Raw genomic sequence first — 23,514 nt, 5'->3', positions numbered from 1 at the left:
TATTCAATTGTAAATATTCTAAATATTCTTCTTCTTTTTGTACTATAAATGCTCTCTCTCTCTCTCTCTCTCTCTCTCTCTCTCTCTCTCTCTCTCTCTCTCTCTCTCTCTCTCACACACACACACACACACACACACACAGACAAAATAACTTCTGAATTAGCTTCCAACCTACCGACATTTCTGGTCTTCTGCCTTCATTCCTCTTACCTCTGTCTTCTGAAACACTCTTTTTCATTCTGTGGATCCACAACTGCCATCTGATCAATAAACAAATTAATACATTTCTTCTCTCTCTCTCTCTCTCTCCTTAATTTCATATTCACACAAGCAATGGTGCATTTTGTGTGAATATTAAGTTATCTGGAGTCGACCATGCTTGCACAATGCGAGTCTTGTGATATCGGGACGATGCCTCGCTGGAAGAGTTCAAATCTATTGGCCACTTTACCATGCAGGACAATGATTGATAGTAAATAATTCCCAGTTAAGAATAAGCAATAAAGGCATGTTCACTGGGGATGAGAGGATCCCCGCGATATCCATGACCACTCAAACATTACAAACAAGTTGGGTGGTCATAATGTTTTGGCTCATCAGTGTATTATTCCTTCTTCTCCTCTTTCACCAAAATCACACAGCTGTCACTATCACAAACATTGTTTTCCTGTATGGGTGTATCACTGCAGCTTATGAGTCGCCACAACAATTTGAGATAGTGGATATTAGTAATTAACTACGATTTTATTCCAATTCCTCCTCCCATAAACATACTTTTATATTTTCCTAAACATTTCAATTTAAAAAGCAGTTACAGCCAATTTTAATCGACTTAATATCTTGAGACTATTCTAATATTACTCATATGTATCTTATAATGCTTATAATCTTATAAGAGGGGTGGTGATATGATTGAGACTTACAAACTTCTAAAAGGGTCATAAAGGATTTCAATTGATGGAATTTTTCAATTTATGGAGGGTGGGGAAAGGAAGAGAGGGCATCCTTAGAAGCCGGGAAAGAATGCCACCTAAAAGGGAGTGAGGGCTAGATTTTATACTCTCATAGGGTTGAGCGTGATTAGAGTGAATTGCCATAATAATAATAATAATAATAATAATAATAATAATAATAATAATAATAATGCTAAAATAATAATACTAAAAAATTACTAAATATCGAGATCTGGCAATCGAAGTTGACCGACTGTGGCTTAAACACACCAAAGTCATCCCAATAGTTATCGGTGCACTTGATGTAACTTCAAAGAAGCTGTCCAACTATTTACAGCAATTAAAAATCATTGAAGTGACCCCATATGACCTACAAAAAATAGCATTACTTGGACAGTCCATATTTTACGACGCTACCTGACGGACTATTCTTAGATTCTTGGGTAGAATCTGAATTGTTCTGAATCATCAGTCAAAATTTCATTTATATAATAACTTGTTTTGATTGTGTATCAATTATGTGATTATAATAATAATAATTATGCTAAATATCTAGTAATGTTTTAGAACAAAAACATTTTCGTATTTTTTAAGTTTAAATTTCTGGTAGACTTTCACCATTCCAATTTAGTAGACAGCATCATTTCAATATATTAACCACCCAATGAGTGAAAAAAAGACAATTTCTCGAACAGTTACTGAAGAAAAGTAATAACTTAAGTGACACAGGAAGTGACGTTGGAGATAAATATCTCGAAATCTATTTTTAGATCTGTTCTTCAGTCATAACGATAGTATAATTATACACCAATATTATTATTACGTTTTTTTTCTTTGTTACACTAATCTATTATCACTGATAAACGAACAATAATTATTATTTGATAGAATAACAAATTCATTACTGTCACTTTAGATTAAATGTATTAAATAACCGACTAAGTTAGGAAGGAATAACTGCACGCTACAGCCTGGTTAAATAGAAAGTGGGATGCAACAGAAAGTACTGGACGATACATACCTGTTGCAGACTTATCTGTAGACCATTCTTACCGCAACGAGTCCATATTCTGGCCGTAATTATGAACGTGAAAACGTATTTGAGTATAGTTTCGTAAGGCAGAGCAGTATATACTAAATAGCTGTCCAGTACTTACTAGTAGAAATAAATGTAAACATGGGGTCATCAACACATCCGTCCTGTTCGACCACGCACATCTTCACGCATCACATGCTAGATATCCACGTAATTAAACAACTCCCCCCTTATAGAATCGTCTGCGTTTTCAATTACCATAATCTTGATACGTTTCTATAGCAACTTAACTGTGCTAGAGGTGCTCGGTTATTTTCCCCCTCTCTCTCTCTCTCTCTCTGCACACCGCAAAGCGGCTTTGAAAACAGGAGTTGGAGAAACGCAAAAGGTCGATTCCGCACTACCGGTAGAACTAAGGAAGACACGTCCAGACCGTAGTTGGCTTGTCACACGCATTACAGAAGCGATTTTCGCCTTCTTTCGCTAAGCCTTCTGCTTTTCAAAGGATGCTGGGAAAACGTGTAGTGTGGATGGAGTGGGCTAACAGACGCTAGCGGATCGCGCTAGTTCGCTAGGCAAGAGTTGCACAAGATGATTAAAAACAGTTAATGTAACATACTTTGTAAATTAAAATCTTTTATAAGAGATTTTTCTAGAACATTTTCGAAAGTCTCGAGCTTTAACTTAAATATCAAAAAAGTCCTTAAATAACATAGAATACAAGTAAATATAATGAGACAGAGGATAGTAATTGTTTTAATATAACTATATAAGGATATATTGATGGGTTATCATCCTAATTTAGAAAGAAGAGACTCTCAGAATACCAAGATTTATAACTTATAAAAGAACAGAAAGAAATAGTGGAAAGTTAATAGATCTTTAATATACTCTAAAATAGATCTTTTAGAGTATATTAACTACGTTCGAAATGGCTTTGCGAAGCAATTAAATTGCCCTAAATATCGAAACGAATGATAGTGAAAAAAAAAAGAAGAAAAAACTCCACACATCTGTACATCAATGATTAACTTACCTTTAGTTGAAAATGGCTCTTATAAGTATTCCTCGCTACTGTAATAGAAAGTGAAGCCATGTCTTTGCACTCTAAGGAATGTCACTCACGTTTTTCATTAGAAACGATACCAATACCGTCTTCTTTTTTTTCACAGGACAAATAAAATCATACATATTGGATGCTGTGAATACATTTGATATCTAATCAAATTTTTATATGTGTAGGTAGCAATTGAATGTTTTTCTAATAACATCCAGCTTTTAGCTGTCTGAAATAAGAAGTAAAAACATATATATGTAAATTTTGAAATGTATTATGTTTATTTTATGCTATTTTGATTAATATGCTAATGATCAGATCATCTTTGGAAAGACTGAAGACGAACATCAGAAATCAATCTATAATTTAAATAATATTATACGACAGTATGGCCTGGAAATATCAACGGAGAAAACTAAAGTCATGGCGAAAGTTTATTCTTCACTTGGTTAGACTACAATAAATTTAGTTTAATCCTTTATCCAAGTGTGAGCAAACAAAGTTTGCGCGTATTAATGTTTGTGATTTTCCTAGTAGCCTAATTACCATATGTATTGCTGTGTCCTGGCGCAGTATGACTTTTGATGTCTTTGCGCCATAAAAATCAAATAATAATAATAATAACTTAATAGTTAATTCTTTACATTTACTTAACACTTTTACTATTAACCATCCACTTTTTTTTTTCTTTAATTTCTTTGGGAAGGGCACAATCTCCTGTATCGTTCCTGTTATTCTCGGATAAGTTACTGGCAACGAGATTTAAGATAATTTGTTCAACTAATTATATACTGCCATTACAAATCATTTGATAATTTGTAATATAATGAAAATAAGTGTTATGGATATTTTTTGTTGTTGTTTTATTTCTTAATGTACATTTAGAGATTTAATTTACGTTGTATTTTATTTTTAGAAATCCATGTTTCTATGTTGTCTAAACCTCTAAAACCAGCAGTCAAGCGTAATGAACATAAATATGCCCGATACGTCGCTCTCATTTTCAGGTATTTCTCTGTTTTACCGATTTTGCTATTAATTGATGGCATATGAATCGTTAATAATATATAAAGAGATCATTTTAAAATTACAGTTTTCAAGAAAATCTTATCGGGTGGACTTTCTCCCATCCAACACCATATTCAGTCCTGAAGATATTTTCAGGCGCAAACTTTGTTTTCTCACACTTGGATAAAGGATTAAACTAAATTTATTATAGTCTAACCAAGTGAAAAATAAACTTTCAACATCTTTCTCTAAATCCAGATTAATTTATTAAAAAAAGGGTGGCACACCATTTGGCAACTCCTATAGGTAACGATGACCTCGCCATTGCTTCTGCCTGGTATCTCCATCCCTGTGTGGTTGCCGGGATAAGAATAGCACCAATGTAGCTAATGCATGTCGTACGAGGCGACTAAAATTGGTACCCTTGGAGGATAATGGATGACAATGCTGTAGCCAATGAAGTTCTAACTGAGGCTCTGCTATTGCTGTTACCCTCTTGCCATGATCAGAGTTTTATAGCTCAATAACACCTTATCCTTACACTGTCCTCTACAGACAACGGGGAATATGAAAAGCAATATTGCTTCGACCCTTTAAGCCAGTCCTTATATAAGGACTGGTATTTCCACGTCTGGGCCTGGCTCCCACGGAAGAGACCTCAATAAAGGTCGAAACTAGTCTGGGTAGTGGCCCTTTCCTTAATGCATAACATTATACATATCCGCAAGGAGATGTGTTTTGCATTATGGGAGATACTGGGATAGGAGTGTTGTTAGCTTGGTTCACCTTTGCTACGAGTTGCCCGGTGTTGTACTGTCTTATCCCGGTGAGGTAGTACAATGCCTACTTTACCCCAGTAAGGTAGTACAACACCATATTCAGTCCTGAAGATATTTTCAGGCGCAAACTTTGTTTTCTCACACTTGGATAAAGGATTAAACTAAATTTATTATACTCACTCATGGCTTTTCATGGAGATAACCCTGTCAGAAGTAAAATAGTAATAAATAATAAAATAATTGAGCAAGTTAATAATTTCAAATACCTAGGGAAATAGATATTGATTGTAAGGAAATAGATATTGATTTTAAGATGAGAAACTTTATTAAAATCACTGGAGTAATTAACAGAACCGTTAAACCTAATTACGTACAGAAACACACAAGACTTAGTCTATAAAACAATAGCCATACCTACACTATTATATGGAAGTGAGAAATGGACCTTTTGAGAAAGAGCAGCATAAATGAAATTCCTTAGAAAAACTAACCCTATTAGATAAAAAAAGAAATACTGAAATAATTAAAAATCTTAAAATTAATTCCATAACAGACTCAGTGATTAAATATAGGAAAAACTGGCTAGACCATATAGCAAGAGAGAAAGATTGCCAAAAAAGATCTCAACATATAAGCCTAGAGGAATAAGAAACGGGGGACGACCAAGAAGAAGTTGGACTGAGTCCAGAACAGGCCACTTGGCCTAGAACCTGGATAGGAAGAAGAAGAAGTATTCGTTTTAAATATTTAATATAATTTAAACTTATATTGTTTTAATTAAATTTAAATGTTTATTTTAAATTTGTACCGTTATTTAAAGGAAGAAATAGAAATGAAATGAAAAATTACAGACCAATATCTATACTATCCACAATCTCAAAGATTATTGAAATTCTGATACAAAAACGCTTAAATAGCTATTTAAATACAATATCCTTTTACGCAACTAATCAATATGGGTTCAGATCCGGATGCAATACTGAAAAAGCGCCATTGGAGTTTCATAAAAAAGTGTCTATAGTGGAATAAATGAAGGAATGCACACGGCAGCTGTTTTTCTTGATATATCTAAAGAGTTCGACTGTGTTCATCATCATCTATTGGTATTGAAAATGTCCAAATACGGCATTAGGGGAATTACTAATGACTGGTTCTGATCCTATCTGAATAATAGAAAACAATATACCAACTATGATATATTTAAAAGCAAAACAAACATAATAAAATACGGAGTCCCACAAGGGTCGGTTCTAGGACCCATCCTATTTATAATATATGTTAATGATCTATGTAAAAACAAACTTTTTGGCAAAATGATATCCTTTGCTGACGATACGGCTTTAGTATACACCGAAAAAACTCTTGAAGATTTAAAAAATCGGATTAATAGCAATATGTTAAAACTAAGTGTATGGTTTAGCAAACCATTTTGTGGGATTTAACATTAATACCGAAAAACGAGATATATGTACTTTACATTAACAGACAAATTAGATCACAGTATAACTATAAAATGGCATGAAAGGAAATGTAGTGATACTCTAAATTGTAAATGTAGCTTAATGAAAAAAACAAAAACCATCAAGTATTTGGGCCTCCATGTCGATAGCAATTTGAAGTGGAACTCGAACACCACTTTCTTAACAAATAAGTTTAGCTTCATAATTAACAGAATAAATTATGTTAAAAAAATTTGTAAATGCAGCATTCTTAAGATGTTTATACTATTCCTGGGTAAATTCTTCACTGCAATATGGCATTACCTGTTGGGGAGGAGACTATTATAACAATCTGGTTCCATTAATAAGAATACAAAACAGAATAATTAGAGCCATAACTACTACCGACTTCGCACACTCAACCAATGATCTGTATATCGTTCATAATATTCTACCATTTCAGAAACTATATCTCTATGGTTGTCTGTTATATGTAAAAAGAAACACTGAAAGTTTCTTAGTATATAACGTAGACTATGGATTGCGCTGCGGTCGAAACACGCTGGAAGTATCTCAGGCTAACAAAGATATTTTTCATAAATCTTTCGAGTACATTGCGACGAGTAGCTATAATAAACTTCCGAATGAAATTAAATCTATAACCTCAGAATATGTATTCAGAAAAAGATTGAGAAACTATCTTATGGGATTAAAGAATGTTGACAATTATTTTAAACGTATAGTATAAGAGATCATTATAACTCATACATCATAACCAATTAAGGTATTGATTTACAAATTGGTTCATTCAATTAGGTATTCAAATATTAACATGTACATTATTATAACTGGTAAGGGAGCCCTCTTAGATGCGGTCCCCGGACTCTCAGTGTCTGTTTTCAGCTAATTACTTTTCTAGTAACCAGTATGGCTACGACCCTTGATTACACATATTTGCATTAACTAATTTACATTACTCTAAACCAGTTACTTATCATAACTATGAAACCATTCGAAATATATTATATTCTACTTGCATATATGAGAAAACGTTTTATTAACCATAATAAAATAATAGCCAAAATAAGTGTTAGTACCAACAGAATATGATAGTAATACTTGAATTTTATTCCATAATACTGTACTGTACTGTACATTGAATTTTATTGTGAAATATTGTACATTGAATTATACAAGTTGAATAGTATAATATGTATAATTTGTATACGTGATGTGAATAATAAAAACTGTTAAATTGTTTAAAATGTTACGAATAGTTTCTTGAAATACCATTTATATCCTCTGAGGTTTACAAAGGTTATCAGTCTTCACACTGAGAAAGTATAGTCGTCATAAAACTCCAATTTGCATATAAAATTTCTCATAAGAAATGTATTTTTTGTTCAGTTATCACATAATATTTTTCCTGCGTATCTGAAATTTATGAGTTCTTCATTCCTTTGTCACTTAAGACGCATTTTCTCGTGCAGAAAATAAACTTGAAATCTTCCTTTATGGTGAGCCTTTGCACTGCGAAATTTTAACATGCAGTACATATGTATTCACATGCAGACATGTATGCATTACATCACCAAGGTGGATTGTCGATTTATTTTGCACACAGACGTGCTTACCTCGAACGATCGATATTTCTTAAGGAAGTGCCAATACTAGCTGAAGAGTCGAAAAAAAAAACATCTTGAAATTAAAAAGGATATAATGAAATTATAAATAAAGGTTATAATAAACGTTAATTTTCGTCATATCATGACGAAAATGCATAACAATTTCCTGAAAATTAGTCCTTATCCTTATAAGGACTGGCTTAAAGGGGCGAAGCAATATTGCTTTTCATATTCCCCGTTGTCTGTAGAGGACAGTGTAAGGAAAAGGTGTTATTGAGCTATAATAAAGCTCTGATCATGGCAGGAGGGTAACAGCAATAGCCAAGCCTCAGTTAGAACTTCATTGGCTACAGCATTGCCATCCATTACCCTCCAAGGGTACCAATTTTAGTCGCCTCGTACGACATGCATTAGCTACATTGGTGCTATTCTTATTGGTGCTATTCTTATCCCGGCAACCACACGGGGATTCCTGAAAATTATTGTATTCAAAGTTTTACTTAAGCTCAAAAATTTAGAAATATAAAAAGGTGTATTCAGTAAAATAAAGAAATAAAAATTAGAACTTAAATTTATTTAATATTTATGTTTAAAAATCAACGAATTTATCAAATGTCATAAAATAGTATGCAAAATAATAAATTTTAAAGAAATAAACCAAAACAACAACTGCTTTAACAGAGTTGTTGTTGTTAGGGTCATGCCGAGGTAGATAATGTCTTAAGTCAATATATTATATGTGAACTTCGTGTGTTTTCCAGTCAGTGAGAAGCCTAGAAATTTAATCACGAAAAATCTATTGCTTTGGCATGAGAAAGAATAACTTATATGCAATTGAAAATTCCTCTTAAATGTTATTAACGTCGGACAGGAAGATTTGAATTCATATCATAGACATCACGTTAAGGTTTCATTGAATGCATAGAACCACGCAATGCAAAATATATTTGTTTTGGATATTATATTAATAAAATATCTATAAATAAATATAATAATAAAACATGCTATTTGAGGAGGATATCGGTTATTATCGTATAACGATGTTCAATCTTATTAAACTTACTAAATTGAAAATTTATTTTATTATAAATGATTTATCGAATACGAACTGACAAACAGGATTTTTAGGAAAGATAAAACAATTCTCTTGCGTGTGTTAATTAACTTTTATTTAGGTCATAGTTTATCTACGTCATTTCATGACTTTCTATGTTCTTCTTTCGAAATATATTCTAAAAATGTTGTTTAGCATCTTTCATGCTTGATAAATGTAACCATAAATGCAAGCTTACGAGGCTAAACAATTATTCTTACACAATTTTGTTTTGTTTCAAAAATGGAGGACGCAAACACCATCATTCCTAGTGATTTATAAAATAATTAGCGTGCTTAATCTTTCCAATATATAAAGCCACCAACGACAGACTCCATAATTTATTCTCCGTTTTGGGACATAAAATTAAAAGAAAACTTCTGAAGGTTTATCTGAAACATGGAGATTTCCTATAAGAAAGTAATGATTTAGAATTGCGTTAAAATACACTGTTAACATTTGTATTATTTTGTGTAAATCCTTTCGACTCAATCCACGGTTATTTTTTATAAAAAATAAACCTGAGGATCGAATAGATGTGGGATATTAATAATATTTTATTTAAATACTAATTATCATTGTTGCTTTCGGTGATTTGCATATCAATAATGATATGCAAATCACTGAAAGGTATACTCTATTTGATCACAAAAGAAACGAAGAAATTATGGAAGAATTAAACCATGAATTAGTAATAGAAAAAATTAAAAAAATAGAAACATAAATGGATGGAACACGTTCAAAGAATGAAAATAGAAAGATTAACAAACCTTAAAGTAAAGCCATTAGGAAAACGAAAACCAGGACGTCCTCTTAAAAGACTCAACGATGACTTCTAAGGCCGGAACAGGCCACGCCAGACCTAAATCCTTGATACGCATGATGGTGATAATAATGATGATGATGATGATCATTGTTTCTGCTGTTCTTAATTTCTGACTTAAAACTTTGTTCTGAAAGCGTATATTTGGCATTGATTCCGCAGCAATTAAGACCAGAATTTTTTGTGAATCTTCCCAGATATCTGGTGATGAAAACAGATAAAGTGTGATATGTAATTTTGTTTCATATGTTTATTTTCCCCTCTCCTGATATGCCCACTGCAATGTGGAAGATATGCATATTCTCAACCAGTGATCTAATATTGATTTTCTGATATATTCATTGAGATTTCATTTCCAAACTTGCCTATTGCATACGTTACAGAAGGCTTTATTAACGTCTGTTTGCAGCAGCTTCGTATTTTTTGGTGTTTTTACCAAGAACTCGAAAGAGAGATCGTAAGTAGAAGTTTAAGAATCATTTTTATTAAATGCGCGATTAGTTCTCACTTCAAATATTAGTTGCCTATTCTCTCTTTCTTTCTTCTCTCTTGACAGTTTGAAATAAAGAAAAAACTTAGCAGGAGATGATGCAAATATGTGGGTCTTCTTCTACGACTATGGCGTCCAGTGGAAGACGCTGTTATAGAATGAGGTTGACTCTTAAGAGTGTAAACCTATAAATGGATTAGTATCATAGTAGTATCCTGGGTGGGTTCGAGGTTAGATAATTCGAAAATGAGATATACGCCCGTCTAGATGGCAACATCATATGCAAATTACCTGATACCTATAGAAAGCAGTAGCAGATGAGTCTTTCTGAATATTACCAGTACGGTTCGGCGAAACACGAATAACCCTTACCTCCGATCCTTACGCTTATAGCTCTCTTCTCTCTCTCTCTCTCTCTTATCTGCTCTCAGTCTTTTTATTAATTTCATTTTCATTTTATAATTTGTACACATAAACAAACATTAACCAAATAATACAAGCATATCAATCTCTATACTGATATTAAATGCCAATAATCAACAAGAGAGCAATTAAAATTTTTATTACTTACAGGTAGGAAGGAGGTCAGGAAGAATGTGAGGTCAGGTTCATCTCATGACGTGTGCTGAGTGAATGGAATAGACGTTATGAGTGCGTCTTCGAAGAGGTATGATAGACACCAAGGAATTGCACTACCTGGTTCATTTGTCGATGAGAACCTAACTTTCTAGAGGTTCCTACATATAATAATAATAATGATACCAATGGTTTCCTAAATGTAGAGGTGCTCCCTCCCCTGATGGAACGTGACGTATGACAAAGTTGCAATTTCCGTTACACCGCAGCCAGTAGCATGCGGATCAATGTACGTAAAAGTTAAGAGTTTTAAATACTTTTCGTTCGATGCACGGAAAAAGGAGATAAGCCATCACATAGATATCAGTACAGTTTTCCCCATTTTATAAATTTCAAATGTGATTAGGGTTTGGCTTTTCTATCTCTCTTAGTTTTAATTTTTTCCTCTCGTCATTCCTGTTCAATTAGGTAAAAAAAAGTATTTTCTCAAATATCATCGTGTTTGTCTCTTGGCAACCATTAAAATCTGAATGACCAAAGGTGTGAGCCGTAATCTAATAATCTAAAACATCTAAAATAGATGCTTCAGATTACTCTAATCAACTAATGAGCCGAGTGTTTTCTACATGTAAATGGCATGCGGTCTCTGGACAGTTTAATTTTTATAATAATCCCTCGCCCCAAAGATTCTAGTAGTTTTAGAATCGCTCGCTACCCATTAGAGTACTCAAGTACTCTAATGGGTAACGAGCGATCTTTTGACGTAAAGAGACTTCATCATCAGTATAGAGAAGTGGCCCTTCCGAGTTTTTACCTGTTAAAGGAGAAGAAATTTTCAATTAAACCATTCAAATTAAAGTTTAATCCTCTCAATTCAGTAACACTTTTCAAATTCTATCCATTCAAATATCAATTTAGTGGTACTTTCCTTACCCAATCGCTTTTATAAATATCCTCTCTTTCTTAAAGATCATCCTGAAGAAAATAGATGTGCTGTGATTATTGCCTTTGTTAGTTTGATCTCATCAACAGAAAGAGAGATAGAGGGAGAGTTTTTATTCTTAAATCATGCTCTTTTGGTTTTCTAATCCCTCGTTCATACCATAAGCCAGTATCCATTTGGCATATTTTAATTATCATTTCCACTAAAGAACATTCTCAAAAGCTTGCTGAAATCTAAAAACAAATCATAGTGTAGCCATTTGCATAATCTGTCCTTTCGAAAATCCCCCCTAAACAGACTTATCAAAATCTAACCCCCCCCCCTCCCACAAGCGAAACCATGCTCTACTCGTCTTGGCAAATGCTCCTCCCAAGAATATCCGTGCTATGATTCCAAATCGTTTACTCAATTACTCTTTCATCAACACCAAGACTAACAAGCTCATATTTCTCCATTTTATAGCATGATCTTTCTTGCATTCTCTCCATCAATATCAGATATTAAAATCTCCCCTTTTAATAATTAGATTTTTCTTAGCTCTCTAAATAACTAACTCATAATGTTATCATTCGATTGCTAAAGCACGTTCATCTTCTTAATTCTATACCCTCCATTGTTATCAATCTTCTTTGCATTCCTCCAATATATGAATAAATCAGTGATCGATTTAATAGTTCAAGTCTTTTCTTACAAGCAACAACCTTCTACCAACTCTTTATTTTGGTAGTTGGGCTCTTCTTACAATATTATAATTCCCATCATCCAATTCTTTCTTCTTCAACAACTTCCCCTTAAGCCAAGTTTCAAACCCTCGTAAGCTTTATGGCCGCTTAATGTCTCCAGTCACTAATTTAAATCATAAAAAACTTATTTTTTTATGCTTAGCGTGTTTGTGTATAAGACTATTAAACTCTTCAAGTCATCCTTTAATGTCATTTCCTTGTTATTAATTCAAACACAAACACATTCCCTGGTCTAGCACAGGAACTAGTAAAATAACGTACTTAAAACAGTATTTTAGTACGGACAATAAAAATTCATCAACTGCCCTTTCACCGAAAAACTATTTATCGAACACCGTTTCAACTAAAATAAATTCTCCAACAACCACCATTGAAAAAACTACCAACTGAAGATAAAAATAATTATTATATATAAAAATTACTGGAAATTGGATAGAGAAGCAGTGAATCAAAACATCTATGTAGAAAATCAATATTTTAGTAAATTTTGTTTTTATAAAGTACGCTTCGTGAGTTGCTTTTCAATAAATTGCCGTTTCAAAACGATTTGTTATGTTGCTTTGCTTACGCATCACAGATTAAACGAAAACAGTAATCTTCCATTGCACACAGTCTATTGCATGTTCAATTATATACTCATTTCGTAATGTTCAAGGTCGCGAAATTGCTTACGAATCCTTTGATGAATTTTAGAATGTGAGCCTTCTTCGTAATTTGACCTTATTTGGTGCATGTGTGATGACTTTCATCGCAAAAAAGGCTAATGAAATATATTGACCTGCTTTCCTAATTAAAATATACCGATTACCACATATCCTAATGGTGGTTGTAGGGAATAAGCGGACATGGAAGAGTTCAGATGGGTGATTCTCGAATAGTGATATCTGATGTAAATATAACCGAAGTAATTAAAGATATGAGACTTAATAAGAAATACTGCTACATCCATATGAGATCGGCTAAACTCACCTTCACTTGAAAAGTCCTCTTACAAGACAGGACTTGAACCAGAGATTTGACACCATTGTATGAATCTCCCTTGAGACCTCACTACAGTGACTTTGGTCTTCCTTTTTATTTCTTTTATTATCAGAATCAGTAAAATTAGTGATAAGAATTAAACGACTACGTTCTTATACAACAAATGAGTAAACACATCTTTAACTTTCACGTGTAATTACTTTGTGTAATTAACTCAGTAATATAAACACCGCTCACAAAATCATTAGGGTAATGGTATTAACACTAAAAATAAAAATATTAAAAATTAAGTATTTCATAAATTTTTATTAAGTTTGGAAAGTTTACCTGAAATTTGTAGACTTTTGCTCTGCTACTTTTTTTCTCTGACAGAATAACCTTTGATGGAAACCTGCTTCCGAAATAGATAATTTCCTATCCTTTTATTAATATCCATTGTAGGCAGCCGGCGTGTGTCCTTGATGCACAATGAAGTATTGTCGCAGGAGACTCTGATACGAAGAGATAATAATCAGTTTTATGTCAGCAAGAAGAACAAAACCCAGATGTGCTGCAGCTAATTTACTGAAATCCAGGAAGTCTTCAGAAGTAGGAAGGAAAGATACGAACTTCGTGCATGAATAATTCAAAGAGTTTCTGAATAAACATAAAACAAAAAAGTAACTTCTGCTGCTTTAAAACAACCTTTGTATATAGAAACAGTATGAATAAGAATGATTCAAATTACAGTAATGGAAGATCATGCGTTAAGTAACTAAGTTAATGAGGTTATATCAATGCACAAAAAATATCGTTTTCATTAAAAGAACCAACTTCGTAGTGCAATGCCGGAAATGCTTCTAGTAGGTAAGATCATGTAATATGAGAAAGTAAATCTAGACTGGCATTGGTGTGTCTGATTTGCGAGCATTTGTTTGCCTTTGGCTTTTGTAGAATGGATTGTTACCAGCCACATGATAATCAGTTCCTCCTCGGTAATGAAATTAGAACAGACAGTGCGAGGCATATCTTCGAAACTAGAACAATATAAGATCGAATAGGTTGACGAAGTTCAATCAATAAATAAAATGACTCGTTTATTTTGGGTAGGAGGAAGATAGAAGCAATATAGCAGGGCGTAAAGTAAGATCGTAAAGATATGTCTGAAGTAGATGGCACATTTAGAATATCTACATGCTTTAAGAACGTAAGCACTATTGATATAGATTGGAAAGAAAAACAGTAAATCTTTTCGAATATTTCTTTCGATACGATGTTTCTTCAGATAACAACACTTTATTGATTTTTTTTCGAGAATTAAATGCTGATGCACTTCAAATGAAACCATTAAATGAAAATGAAACACACACAAAACGAGAATTTTTGCTTTATAGTCCTTATAAGGACTGGCTTAAACGGGCGAAGCAAGAATGCTTTTCATCTTCCCCGTTATCTGTAGAGGACAGTGTAGGGCTAAGGTGTTATTGAGCTATTAAAGCTCTGATCATGGCAGGAGGTAACAGCAATAGCTGAGCCTCAGTGAAAACTTCATTGCTATCCATTACCCTCCAAGGGTAATGGATAGCAGTATTAATCACCGCATCTCACGGTCGATTTTCTCCCCCCCATCAAGAATTTTTTCTTAAGTTCTTAAAGTTCTTAAAAGAACTGGGATATGGACTGAGTCCTTGACTCTTTATCCCGTCATCTGAATGAAGAAAATCTATGTGGATGGGGTGTTATTGAGCTAAAGAGCTCTAGTCATGGCTGGGTAACGGCAATAGCCGAGCCTCAGTTAAAACTTCATTGGCTACAGCATTGCCATTTGTTACCCTGGAAGTCCTAAAAAGGACTTGATCTTCTCTTCCGATCTTCCAAGAATTTTTTCCACAAAATAAGCGTCTATATATTCAAAGTTTCTTGAAGGAAAAAAAGGGTGTAGAAAGTGAAATAATGGTGAACAGTTATTACTTAATGAAGACAAGGAGGGTAAGCGTGATATTATATATTCACGTAATCCCGATTGTGAAACTAGACGGAGTAATCGAAATTACAGACTCGAAGTGTAGTAAGACCTCAAGGATGTGCTAGCAGCATGTAATATTTTGGTGAAACATTGTAAACTACGCATCGTTAATTGTAATGTTATTCTATGATACTCTTTATATAACTCGTAGCTCAGAGCAACTTCATTCTACTCTGAGAACTAAAAGATTACCTTAAAGACAAAAAAGATGTTTTTTAGTTATCTAGAATCAGTTATTTAGCGAGAAACTAAAGATTTTACAGAACTCTAAAGAATGCTCGTTTAAGAGAATTATGCTGATAAATAGAATGTATTCAGTCCTGATCCATCTCTTATTAAAAACTCCATTTCGTTTTCAATGTGTCATCAATTATATTTCAGGACTTAATTTTGTTCTTTCCTGTTTTTATGGGGTTTTTCTGCTGTTTCCTTCGAAGCTTTTCCCATTCTACTTGATATTTCGATTTCAGAATTGGTGTCGTTGTTGATTTTTTTTAATAGAAATCCTCTTTGTAAGGGATTAAAAAATACGTCGAGTGCGAAGTCTAGGGAGAAATAGAGTGTGCGGTAAAACATTGATACCGCTTTCAGCGAAGAATTCCTGCAGACAGCGAGACAAAACAGAGTGAGATTGAAAGAGAGAGAGAGAGAGAGAGAGAGAGAGAGAGAGCTGGCAAAGAACATGGAAACAAAAAAATGCGTCTTTTTTTTTTTTTTTTGCAATCTGGCACGTTCCTTAGTGACGCAATATCGTCCGTTTTCCCGTCCGTGGTGTTCATAAGGAATTGGCATGATCAGCAGAAGTCAGCTAGCACACTTCCCAGCTTTATAAAAAATAAAAAATAAAAAAAATTTTGAATTCTACTCATTGCTTCCCCTTAGAATACGAGTACAGTATTAACATTTCGAAGATTTCCACGACAATGCTGTCTTTTATATACAAGGAAAAATCATGAACAAGTAATCACATTTATTTTATAGACTCACTCGACAACACAAATTATAACTTTACACCTGGCGGAGAAGTTTTGTACTAAATGAAATAGTGTCATCTAGCACAATAAGTTTTCAGTAGTGAATCTAAAAACTTATTGTGCACATCCTTTAAGGAATCGTTCACATTTCTATTGAAACCATCAACTTTTTGTCGATTATTTGAGGATATGAATTCATTTTATACTAAGCGTATTTCTAAGTTTTTGGACGATAAGATAAGGAAAATTTATATTTCATCGAAACGCTGTATGAGATCGTTTTGATAATTCACGTTGTATTTGTATTGTACACTAGAGTAGAGGAGTTAACAGTACTTCTTTATTGAGAGTGAAGCATTTCAACAAATCTGTAGTCTGACAAGAATTTTTGAAGCGTTAATGGTATTTGTTATGGCCCTGAGGGAACCAAGTAGATTAGTGGTACATTCTTTGCTTTTCTGCCAATTCCCATTACGCTGTTAAGATACATGAATATGTTTGTGTACACGGTTGTCTGGGGGGGGGGATAAATTGCCTTCGGCAAAGTGAGCAAACAAATTATAAATTGAATAGAACGTTAAGTAACAGCTTCTCTTCTAGCAACACACATACATCCTTTATTGCAGAATGCCGAATAATTCTTCACACTCTATAGAATGGGTATTTGAAATTTGCGAAAAAAATCGATATCTCTAGAAATGAAACTGGTTCTTCTTCTTCGTAGTGTCTTCAACTGTCCAAAGAGTTCTAAGGCGGTTTTCTGCATTTTATTTATACTACTACATAAACAACCTCATTATGTATTATAAAAAAGTGTTTTAAAAGGTTTTGAAAAACAGCTAAACTCCATTGAAAACAACCAACATCACTTTACCATTTTCAATGGAGAAATCTTAGCGTTTTCAATAGGAAATCAACATTCTCTATTGGAAAATAGCGATTTCAATGTCTCCTAAGAAACTAAAGTTTATCTGAAAGCATAACCATAATAATTTCCTACCATCTAACCGAGTCCATGAACATTTGTTAGAATTGAGGAATAAGGCTATTTGGTTGTTTGTTTAGATTTAGGATCTCCAATCAACTCAGATATGAGGCGAGTGCTATCTGTTCTGACATGGATATTTTGTAGCGGCTAAGAATATTAGTTTCCTGGGTGGAAGAAACTTACCACCGACGCATGAGAACTGTTAACTCATCTTCATGTGAAAAAGCCCTTATTAATTCTTTCTTTCATCCAGGACAACATTCGAACCTTGGTCATTCCAATCTAAGGAAAGAAACAGTGTGTCTTCTTCGACCAGCTTCAGTGACGAAAGGGAAGTCCCGAATTTCCAGTTTAACCGTTGTTTGAGGCAACGTAAAAAGAGAATTTGTGTATTCCTGTTCACGAATGGTCTTGATATCGTACTACTTTAATGACACGATCTCCGAGAAGTATATACATTTTCACTTTTTATTGTTTTTTCAGGTTTCCATTAAGGATGCTGTTTTATTAATATTATTAATAAATATATATAATAAGAAATATATGAATATTGAATATGAAATATTTAACACGTGTTAAATATATTAGCTTAACAGAGAAGTATATATTTTCGAATATCGAACTAGTTTCATCAAAAATAATCATTCTCGGACTAATATTTATAAATATTAGTCCGAGGTTTCTTCAACCTTAATCGATTAGTACCATTTCTTAGCATTTTATAACGCTGATTGTTGTTCTTGCTTGTCAAAATTGGGGGATCCCCCAATGGTCGATTGAGTTCCAATATTCTTCCATCGTTTGCTTTTCTGATCGAATCATTTCACTCATTTGGACAGCAGTGACAGGAAGCACTAGATGTTGTTTGTCACATCGACATCTTATGACAGATCGCGTCTTACATGGTTTCGATTACCCGCTGTTATATGAAGCACAATAGACAGGAAAGAAAACAAATAAATGCATCTGACATTAAGGCATGAAGGGAAAGTATCGTAGTGACCAAAGTTAACATCTATTGGCATTCAGGAAACATGTTGTATAATCTTTATGATCGCATGTGACAACACAGTTTGTTCCCAGAAAGTATCGCCGTTGGATGCGTATTCTGATTCATTGTAACATTTGGTATGATAATAGTGAAACGTGTCTGTACTCTGCTATTTTTAGCAACATATCAGAGTAACTAATCAAAAACTATCTGCATCGATAGGTTTGTCCATTCTGATGAATGTAAACCCCTAGTTTTCAAGAGGAAAAATCCTGTCACTCATCTTCATTTACGTGTCCTTTTTAGGGGGGTTCCCCTAAAAAGGACACGTAAATACCGCATAATGAAACAGGTCCTGTTTCATTATGCGGTACGATAACAGAGAAAGAGAGAGAAAGAGAGAATAGCGCATGATAATATCTTTGTGAAGACTCTTGTAAATGTTATCAAAATTGTTGTGAAAAATTTTGAAAATATGTGTGTTTCTTATAATTCAAACTCAAAATATTGTGTAGATAGTAACGCTGCATACTGATGGAACTGAGTTGGGGAAATCATGTGACCATTTAAATCAATAAATAGAATCTATTGGTAGTAATTCATAGAAAATAATGGAATTATTCTTAATGAAATGCACTGTGCAGTCTAATTTTCATCTGAGATGAATTAAATTTGCATTTCGTAAACAATAAATTATTAAGATCCAACTTTTCTTATTAATTCTGCAGATATTCGCAAGATGTACTTTCTGTTTATCTGCTCTCAGCAGATATGTGGCAAATAATGGCGTTGCTTCTAACAACAAAATTCCTAATTTACGTTTTTAAAAATTAATTGTAATGCTACTATTTAATTTATATCTTAAACCTTGACAACAAAGTTCTGTTCGTATTTGAGGGTTTCACAATAAATGGAATGATTTTATTATTTGAGGGAAGGCAACACTTGAACATCTTCAGTACAAGTGTTGCTGTTATAAACTATATTTTGATGCTCGGTCTGAATGCGATTAAAATCTTCTCTAATCAGGTGTTGGTAAAACATGAGGAACAAATATGAGATAGAATGCATATCGGACTTTCACTGAAACATGAAAAAAATATTAAAAAAATGTTTCAGACATGTTGAAAGAGTAAATCGTGTGTAGCGAGAGGACATTATTTTCGGACGTTAATAATCACAAGCAATTAGCAATTTATTCAGGCCTTGTTGACCGAATGGTTAGCGTATCATCTCTCTAAGTAGCAAGTTACGGGTTCTAATACTACTCTGAATATTGATATTTGTGACTCATGGCATCTGATATTATAGATTAACGCACATGAATGGAAGTCGCATAAAAAGAGTTAACATTTTAAAATAATAGCAAAAGAAAGTAGCCATTATCTATTAATTCTGATTTTTACGATAATAAAATTTGTTTAAACAATGGTTCCAAAAAAAAATCATTTTAAGATGTTAAAGTTTTCACAAAAAAAATAATAAAATAAAATAAATAAATAAAATATAAATAAATTTTTATCCATTAACATTTTTCTCATATTCATCAGACTTGACCCCGCTTGATTTCTTTTATTCTTAAAAACGAGTTCAATGGATTACATTTATTCATACAAAATGCTCAAAAATACGCCATTCCTTGAATTCTATCATTTTTTGTCTAAATTCAGTTCTAACATTCATTATGTACTTTTCAAAAGAGAAAATGTTGCTTCATTTTGCTTATTCGTTTGCAATAAAACTTCCCATTGGATGGACAAATTTTACTGAAATTTGGTATTCGGAATCTTAAGGGAATGATCTGGAATCTCAATTTTCGTAGAAGTCGGGGGTATTTGGTGGTAAAACTAGACAAAAGAATTCTAAATTATAGAAAAACTATATTTTGAATTTCTTAATAAACTGCATAAAGCAAAAAAAAAAGTTCTACTTTCATCAATCGAAAGTTCTACTTATAACATATCACTAGGTGGAATTTTATCCTTTTCTATTGAAAAATAAATCTCTTAACAGACAAGATTAGCGCTAGCCTAGATAATCACTCATTTTCTCCAAAGAATCTGGATAACCCACTTTCTTTACATTTACAAAGAATTCTATGAATAGGCTGAAACAACCATTGATCTAATTCGGCTAATTGAAGATTTGTTCTCTTCTATATAGGTTATAGAAAAGAAATACTTTACTGAATGATATCGTAAACTGTAACTTTCTTTATAGTTTGTGTCAGACAACCGGATAATTATCTTCTATATCTTCTTTTATATGACGCTCGTCTAGACAAAAAGAGTTCTTGCTCAAAAGTTTTCTGTAATCTTTTTAAAAAATCATTAAATGACTTGGGTAATATCCTCCTTATGTGCAGAGAGAGAAAGGTCTAAACTGTTAATCATTAAAAATAAAAATAATCTTAATGATATATTTTCCTCGGATAATTTAGGAACATGAATAGCAATCTTGAAATCGTTCGTTAATTTAAATTAAGCAAAAGCAATCAACTCCTTTTACAGTCGGGAATTTCCACTAATGATGATCGTTGAAAGAGAATTTTAAGTAGAAATCCCTACTTTATTGAAATACGGAAACTGCAACCTTTAAACAGTTAATTTTGATGAAGTTCTACGCTATCAAAAGACTTATTATAAGAAGATTAGCAATTGTCTAGCCTAACTCTTTGTAACTTATTCAAATAATGGCATTCATTCAAATCAATAGCACATCAAAAGACCATTTGAAATTGCATTAATTAATAAAACATTCTTTATCCCTGTTGTCAATTGATTTAATTAGCTACCTCAATACATTGCCGACAGTATTTATAAATTTTTCATCCTCTTCAATCTATTTAATTGGTTATTCGTTCCATCGGAATAGAAATTAGTTTATCGTATTTCTATTGTTAAAACTTTCCAGTTTTCAACACATTATTAGAAATCAATAGATGAGCTTAATCAAACTTTTTTTTTAAAAAAAATCCAATAGCTGAATGTCATTTCTCTGCCTCGCTTTACTGTTGCTTTAGTTTATCTCTAGATAACACGAGATTAAAAATGTATATCGATTTTTCTAGAGGAGTAAACTCGATGAAATCTGTGTACACTACATGTGTTGCAGCTGCTTGTACAAGCTTTGGTTATTGGAAAATTCAGACGGACTGTTCTCTCGACTACGAGAATGGTACGGAAAGATTATAAGAGCACAGAGAAGCGCTTTTCCAAATTAAATGTGCCTGAAAACTGTTTCTTTTAAAATTGAATCGCCAGATGAAGAGCTTTTCAATACATTATATAAGCGTGACGATTTTCAACAACATCGTACCAAACCACGGGGCAGTTCCTGGTCCGCTGCTAGTCCAGAGTTAGCTTGAACTTTAGAATGACCTTGTTTATTGCTATACCTTTAGTATTATCTAAACGCTAAAACACAATAAAAATATTCCATAAGATGTCTACTGCACTTCTATTTTTTAAGACATCTGCCTTGAAATATATAGTCAGATATTTGATATCTAAGCAGGCCTCTGTGGAGAAGCGTTCTTTAGTTGACAACTTCTGGGTTCAAAATTTCGACCAAAACGAGAGAAATCTTTAATAGGACGTTTCTTAGTCAGTCTCATAAGTGACAAGGAGTGTTTACCTTTATCCTCCAAAAATTGAAGGTTCCCTTAAAAAAAAGTAAAAACAAACGTAAAGAAATGCAAAAATGTATTGATCGATGAGCATTTCTACTAAAACTGGATATAAATGCGTGTGTGTGTGTGGGGGGGGGGAAATGAGGGATGTCGATATCTCATTCCTTCGATAACTTAATCTCAGGAAACTGAATTTTGAGCGTGATCATTAGTATAAATACATGATTGATTTGTTGGAAAACTTTGAACGTACACTCTAAAAGAAAAGAAAAATTCGTGAACATTTTCAATGAAACCGAGCTAGATTTATTTTCTCCTCCACTAAATTAGTTTTCTTCACCAGAAGAAAACTAATTTAGTGGAGTGAAAACTAATTTCAGAGTGAAGATTTAGGTGCCCATAATATTTTAGGAAAGAAATCATAGTTGTGTAGTCAGAGTTCCATTGCGCCTATAAAGGTAGTGGTAATGATTATGGTAAAGTAGGACCGAAAATTAAAGTGATAGCAGCCAATCATCTGGTGCAAACCCTCACACTGATTATTATAGACCTAAAATGGCTTCAGAAAGTTTTATGCTTGATCAGTATTTTTAAAAGAAAAAAATATTTTTCACTTAGTATTTCGAGATTATATTACTCCATCTAAAGTTCTATCAGGTTACAAACACAGGTATAAATGCGAAATTGAGGACGAGTCACCTGTTTTAAGGCTTACCTTATGGTCGGTGGAGAAATAGCTCCGTCAACATAAGACTGAGTACAAGTCGAAAAATCTCATTGCATCACGAAGACATTTTTGTCTTAGAGAGCATCCATGATATGTGATCAAGTCTGCATCTTAAACGTTCGTTTAAGTTCGAGTTTTTCTTTTCAATTTTGAATCACTAACTAGAAGGAAGATCGCCAGTGAACAATAAACTCGTCTCTCTTAAAAAAATCGATAGATTTTAATTAAGATATTTTAACAAACTTTTCTGTAGAGAACAGAAAAAATATTTCAGTACAATTCAATAATCCATCTTCTGCAATTCAGGTTTCGTTTAAAAATAATCATTATTCAATGGTGATTTGATTAATGATCACGCACATAATAAATTACAGTTTAATGACTATGCCTATAATTAATCATATTTATTCGTATTTGATATCTTTCATTTTACGTTCCATTCATTCAAGCTAAATTACAGAACACAATAAATCTTACAAATTAAAGACTGTTTGAAATTATTGCTACGACTTAAGCAGCAAAATAACAGAAATGTATTCCATCAACCTGTTACACAAATAATAAAGTTTCGTCACTTGACATATGCACAATGTACACTGCTTGGAAAGAAGTCAACGGACGCTGTAGTGTGAGGAATAAACGGCCATGACGC

This window comes from Typopeltis vanoorti, chromosome 2 (assembly GCF_054136105.1).
Source record: "Typopeltis vanoorti isolate ZY-2024b chromosome 2, IOZ_Tvanoo_1.0, whole genome shotgun sequence".
Lineage (NCBI taxonomy): Eukaryota > Metazoa > Arthropoda > Arachnida > Uropygi > Thelyphonidae > Typopeltis > Typopeltis vanoorti.
Note: the sequence above shows the minus strand (reverse complement) of the source record.